This window comes from Gracilinanus agilis, chromosome 2, assembly GCF_016433145.1.
Source record: "Gracilinanus agilis isolate LMUSP501 chromosome 2, AgileGrace, whole genome shotgun sequence".
NCBI lineage: Eukaryota > Metazoa > Chordata > Mammalia > Didelphimorphia > Didelphidae > Gracilinanus > Gracilinanus agilis.
Window position 1 is genome coordinate 497,008,991 of NC_058131.1, and position 7,092 is coordinate 497,016,082.

At 35.9% G+C, this 7,092-nt stretch overlaps 1 pseudogene; it reads right to left on the reverse strand.

Moving 5' to 3' along the window:
• LOC123234025 overlaps nucleotides 1-6,772 on the reverse strand; it is a 112,062-nt pseudogene extending 105,290 nt beyond the window's left edge.
• Between the last annotated feature and the right edge of the window lie 320 nt (nucleotides 6,773-7,092).

The window sequence follows — 7,092 nt, forward strand, 5'->3', positions numbered from 1 at the left end:
TTTAAACAAGTATCAAATAAATTTTATAATGACTTTTGCAATACAGTTTGAGATATGACATTATTAAAACCCTCTCCTTCCCTCTTTTCCCCCTTTATTTTCCTTGAGATTCCTGAATATTTTATTCCTTCAATTTTCAGTTTTGTTATTTTTTCTAGTTCCATAAAATAACCATTTACTCTTTCATTGTCATTTCATGGAATCTGAAATTAATTCAGGTAATATTGTTATGATACAATGGGCCCTGAATATATATTCAAGTACTTATGTTTGCCTTTATTTCTATAAGTACAATTTTATAATTGTAGTCATATAATTCCTATTCATGTTTTAGAACCTTGTCTCCCCAAAATTTTATAGATTCTGCAATTGCTCTGAACAGAATGTTTTTACTATGTCTTACTGATATTTTTGTATCAATAAATGGAAATGCTTATGATTTGAGAGCTTATTTATATACTTTGTTACTTAAGTTATTCATTGTTTCAACGAATTTTTACTGTTGAATTATTTTTGTATACAAACATGTCATCACAAAATGAGGATTTTTCCTTCTTTTTCTAAGCTGATTCTCTAGTTGTTTTCTTTTCCTATTGCTGTAGCTAGCATTTTTAGAACTATATGAAAAATATAAATACCAAAAAATATTTTTGCTTTAGCCATGATCTTACTGGAAAAGTGTCTAGCATTTATCATTTAGGTAATACTAGCTTTTGGTTCAATTAGATAGTCTTTACCATTTTAAATAATGTTCAACTTACCCCTGTGCTTTTTTGTATTTTCCCATAAATTACAGTTACATATTTACATAAATGACAGTTTTCATAGGTTCTCTCTCTTTGATAAAATATTTTTATTGTTTTGCTCTTAATATGACCAATGATGTTTATAATTTTCTCAATAGTGACCCAACCAAAGAACTTTGTGTAAGAATATTTTAATATAATAACAAAAACTCTTTAAAAATATTTTACTTAATGTCCTGAATTTATGTGGTATTGAACTATGTTTCCATTGTCTTCATTTCTCCCAAGTTTTGATATCTATCTTATAGAAAGATAGTCTGGTAGCATCTCTTTACACATTTAAATATTTTATGTAATTTTAAATTTAACTAACCTTGGAATATTTGACTTTCTATTTTCTCTCTTTTATTTTTCCTAACTCTTTGAATTACCCTTAGTAGAATGATTACCAGAACAAATATTGCACATAATTACCAACCAAGCTCTTTCCTCACCTACCTGAAAAAAAGAAGTAGACAAAAGTGGAAGGAAGGGATTAGTAGAGCTGACACCTCAACACCTCACTGTTATTTCCAATTTGATATGTCTCTGTATGACGCATTAGATAGAGGCATTCTGAAATGATATGAGTAAAATAGAAAGAGATGAATTCAGATTCTGCAGTATGACCCCAGAATACTCATTAAAATTATCATCTTAAAACAGATAAAATATTATCTATCATTTTTACTACATAAAATTCTAGGCAACCATATGACATAATGTATAAAGCATTGAACTTGGAGTCAGGAAGTCCCAAGTTTGTATCTCCCTTGAGCTCTTACTAATTGTGTAAACCTGGGCAAATCACTTAACACCACTTTCCTCATTTGTAAAATGGATATAATAAAGTGTCTCCATCCCAGGCCTTTGTGAGGATCAAATGAGGTAATATTTGTAAAAGTGCTTAGCATTTTGCATGGCATCTAGTAAGCATTAAATAAATGTTCATTTTTTTCTTTCCCTACTGTATCTGCAAATGAGATATATGTGAATCACTTTGTTAACCTTAAAATGTTGATTACTTGTTACCTATTATTAACAAGTAGCTATATGGCACAGTAGCTAGAATGCTAAGCCTGGAGTCAATAATATCAGAGTTAAAATCTGGACTCAAACACTTATTAGCTGTGTGAACTTTGGAAAGTCACTTAACCCTGTTTTCCTCACTTTCTTCATCTCTTAAATGAACTGTAAAATGAAATGACAAAATACTTTTATATATTTGCCAAGAAAACTCCAAATGGGGTTATAGAGAGTCAAACATGACTGAGATTATTGAACAACATTATTATTATCAAAGTCTAAGTTACACTTCTACATCTGATTCATTCATGAGCCATTTTTCTCTACTTTTGGCCACAGTCCTCAGCACTGAGTGTAAATGACTTGGGTTCCTGGGACTTGGTTTCAAATTCTAATTCTTCTACAAATTAATTAAAGAAACTTGGCTTAGTTATTTTATAATCTTGGACCTTTTTTATTGTTTAAAATAAAGAGAATAGTCAGATGACCTCTAAAATCCTTCTACACTCTAAATTCTGTGAGTATATTTCTAATTACCTTTTATGTAAGTATATATTATTAGTCAAAAGGGGAAGTGAGTAGGTAGCTGTGGAAGGGATTTATGTTCATGTATATGGCTACATCTTCATGCTAGGCCAGCCATGATGTCAAGAAGAAATTCTTCGTGCTCCTCTTCAACCTAATTTTGTCAGTTGTGAGGATTCTAGGCATCATTATAAAGCACAGGTCCTCAGTTAAGTTCATTCTGGCCATATAACTCATAGCAGCAAAAACAGTAACTAGTCTCATGTCTTGATATTAAATTTCATTTGAATTTGTGTAGCAATTGCTTTATAATTATAGACCTTTATGTATTCTTTTAATAAAGTTATATTTCCAGGTAGCCTAAAGCCAGGAAAGAAACACGGCTTTAAGTGATCCAGTAAGTTCTATCTAATATTTTTTGGGGGAAAAACCCTAATCATTTACTATTTCACTCAAGCTTATCTAATGTTAAGTTTATGCCATATCTAGTCAGCATTAATATGAAATTACAAAATGATAGGCTTTCAGGTGTTAAAAATTGGACACAGAGAAGATTTTTAATTAACAACTTGATCATTCATGTTTGAATATTATGTTTTTTCTCAGCAGGAAACTCAACTGAACACAGTTCCCATCATTTAGATAAAATGTCAGCATTTTTAACATTTGTAATTTGGATTTCATAATATTCTATAATATTAGAGGTGACAAATATACATAAATGCAAGAGTCTTCTGAATTCCTTATGGGACTTTTTGGAAGCAAAACTAGGCCCTGAAGTCATGAAGACTAAATCCTAGGAAGAAAAATTCTGCTCACTGTGAATGTTGATAAAGATTTTTAAATTGACCCTCCTTTTTCTTTCCCCATTTTACCTTGGTTCTCTTAACTCTAAAATTTCTCTAATTTCCTAATGCAGAATAATGAAAAAAAATGAAAACCTTACTCAGAAGGAATCAAAGTAGTATGTGACTTTAGGCAGTTGTGTAATTAGGAATTTAAATAGAAAGCTGAATAAATACAATATGCATATCTTGAAATGACTGATTGGATCATGAAAGGTATTCTAGGAGAAATTTCTTTATGTGATTACTTACAATTATTATTAGAACTGTGAAAAGGGAATTCTTTGTTCTCTTTGTCTATTCTAAGTTTACATTCTGAAAGGGAATCCTTTATTTCCTTTGTCTATTTTGAGTTAACACTTGGTTAACAATAACCTGAATACCCCTACTTAGTACCTCACTAGATTGTGAAGACAGGATTAACTCTCCTTTGTCTATTTTTGAATTGAATCTACAAAAGATTAAATACCCTACTTAGCACTAAGTAGAGAAGCTTTCCTTCTTTTCAACTAAATCAGCCAGGAAATAAGAATTCACACCTCAATTAGTCAGGAATCTGTGAACTCTTTTGATGAGTATTCACCTCTCCAGAAGCTTAGAATTGGTTCCCACAAACACAGCCCATTCTGGGCAGTGCCAGGCAATTTGGAAGCGGTGATTAGCCCTCGTGAAAAGGGGAAGGGACATGAAGCCAATATAAAAGGCCTTGGATTTCTGGGGCTAGGGGAAGTTGACTTCAAAAAGGAGTTTGACTTCAAGAAGGAAGTCAGTTTCAAGAAGGTCAGCTCAAGGAAGAAAGTCAGCCTCAGGAATCACCTTCAGCAAGAGTCATTGTCTTGACCTGCCCCTTAGAAGGAACTTGGGTGAGTGGATAGCTGGCTTTCCTTTCCTGGAGAGAGCTTAATTCCAGCTGAAGGTCAACGAGTCCTGGCTGAGTCTAGCACCAGAGCAATATTTAGTAGATAGGTTAAGTGTCTTCTCTACCTTTCTATATTTCTCTACTTTCACTCTTTCCACCTCTTTTGTAAATAAAAGCTATTAAAAGTCTTTTTGACTTTGAGCAATAATACTTTAAATTGGCAACTACCATATTATTTATAATTTTCATATATTTTAATCAAACCACTAAAATTTAATTCTTACAATGTGCAGGGACAAGAAATAGGATGAGCGGCTTAAAGAAGAGATCAGTATGATTGGATTTTAGCATGTGGTAAGAATGTTCCAAAATAAGATTGAAGCTGCTTAGGACCTTCAATAATGGGGTAAGGTGTCTATATCTTTTCAGCAATAAAGAATAACTAAATGTTGAGAAGGAAAATGAGATATTTAAAGCTAAGTTTATTCTGGAAATTGTGAAAAGAATTAGAGAAGAAACAGATTGGAGGCAGAGGAAATAGTATGAAATACTTCAATGACACAGATGAAAGGCACTGAAAACATGGACCAAAGTAGGGATAACAGCATCAGCAAAGAGAAGAGGAGTGATAAAGAGAGATTGTGAAAGAAGTTGTTAAGATTTCTGCTGCCAAGATGGCAGAATGAGGAGGACCTTGCCCCAGGCTCCTATCCAAACTATTTTAAAACAAAAGATCTTCCTCCCTGGGGAGCAAAGGAGAGGTGAAGGGAATACAGGCTGAACTGGACAAACATACCACACTCTAGCAGAGGAAGGGTGAAGTATCACTTCCACAGCTGAGAGGTCTCAACTCAAGATAAGTCAACAGCAGATCCTGGACCCAGTAAAGATAAGTAGCAAGGTCCTGCCACCATTAAAGGTCAGCAAACATGTCTCAACCAGTCCAAAGCTTCCAGTGAGGTCCTGTCCTCACAGCAGCAAGGCCCTAACCAGGCACAAGCAGTAGGTGAGTCCCTGTTTACACAGCAGCAGAGCCTTAATCCAACAAAAGCCATAAGTTAGGCCATATCACAAGCCAAGGTCAGCAAGGAGGCCTCAACCAGACCAAAGCTGGGGCTCCTCTTCCAGTGCAGACCACAAGAAAAATCCCTAAATGTGCAAGTATATAATGCTTTGTGCAAAAGAAAATTTTGCATTACAAAGTGGGAGGTATCTGAGGAAGTTAGGGTAGAGGATCCTGGTAGAGGTAATCTCCCAGGGTTAGTGCATTTCAAAATGCACAATATGCACCAAATGACAGCACCCAATTTTTTAAGGATATTAAATGATTTACAGCAGGAAATAAGTATTAATACTGTACTAGTGGGAGGCCTCATCTTTTCCTTCTCAGAAGTAGTTAATTCTAAAAAATAAAAAATAAGCAAGAAAGAAGTTAAAGGAGAGAATAAAGTTTTATTACAGATATGTATGATACATGGGAGAAAATCCAATGGGAATAAAAAATGAAGATAACCTTTTCTCAGTAGGACATAACATTTACAGGAAAACTGATCATGTATTTGGAAATATAAATCTCCTATATAAATGCAGAAAATCAGAAATATTAAATGCATACTTTTCAGATCATAATGCAAGGACAATTACATTCAATGAAGGGCCATGGAAAAATGGATTAAAAATTAATTGGAAACTAAACAATCTAATTCTAAAGGATAAGTGTGCCCATGAACAAATCATAGAAACTAATAGTAATTTCATTGAAGAGATGACAATAATGAGGCAAAATACCAAAATTTATGTTATACATCCAAAGCATTATCAAAAAGTGCTTCATGAACAACAGTCCATGAACTCATCTCCTACCAGAGAGTGAGCATTTCCTGTCCCACCACTAGCACTGTGGCACTCTCTAGACCATGCTGATTTGGGTGGAGAGCACACAACAATCTCAGTCCCAGCTGGATGGTGGATGGGACAGATTTATCATGTTGGAAGAAGGAAGACATCATAATGCCTGAATGCTGCAACCATCTCACGCCAGCGGACTCTGTTCTAGGCAACTTCCCCCAGCTGGGCCCATGTCATTCCGACTGTTTTTGTTTCATTTTCAGCAGATCTTCTCCAGGTCTGTTTTGGTCTTCCGACTTTCCTCCTCCCTGAAGGGTTCCAGCTCAATGTTTGTCTGGCTACATTGTCTTCCTGGTTTTCCTAGCGTATGTCCTATCCATCTCCACTTACGTTTCTTTATGTCCTGACTAATGGGATACTGGATTGTTCTTTCCCAGAGACTAGCATTGGAGATCTTTTCAGGCCATCTGATGTTCAAGATGTGACGTAGACATCTATTAACAAAGACCTGGAGTTTATTGGTGTTAGCGCTCGTCACTCTCCAGCTTTCTGATCCATATAGGAGGACGGCCTTTACGTTGGTATTGAAGATTCGGAGCTTAGTGACGAGGGACAGTGCTTTGGAGATCCAGACAGACCGCAGGGTGTTAAATGCATGTCTGGCTTTGTTCATTCGGTTTCTGATGTCCTCATCTGCTCCGCCGTCCTTACTGACGATGCTACCCAAATAGGTGAAGTGGTCCGTCTCCTTGATGTTTTCTCCTGGTAGTTGGATTGGCAGGTCCTGTCTGCAGTTGACTGTGATCACCTGGTCTTCTTCTTGTTGATCTTCAGACCTGTCTTCTCCGCCTCTTCAGAGAGTCCTGCAAGTTTGGCTTGCGCATCCTGCTGCTTGTGAGAAAGGAGACAGATGTCATCCGCAAAGTCAAGGTCCTCAAGCTGCTTGGTATGAGTCCATTGAATGCCCACATTGTTGTCCTTGGTAATTCTTCTCCTGGTCCAATCTATGACCATCAAGAAGATAAGGGGCGAAAGCATGCAGCCTTGCTTCACTCTGGTCTTCACTGTGAAGGGAGCCATCAGTTTCCCATTATGGATGACCTGGCAGGTAGAGTCTTTGTATAACCGCTGGATGATGTTGATGAGCTTCGGGGGAATCCCGTAATGCTGCATCAATCTCCAGATGATGTTCCTGTCCACGCTG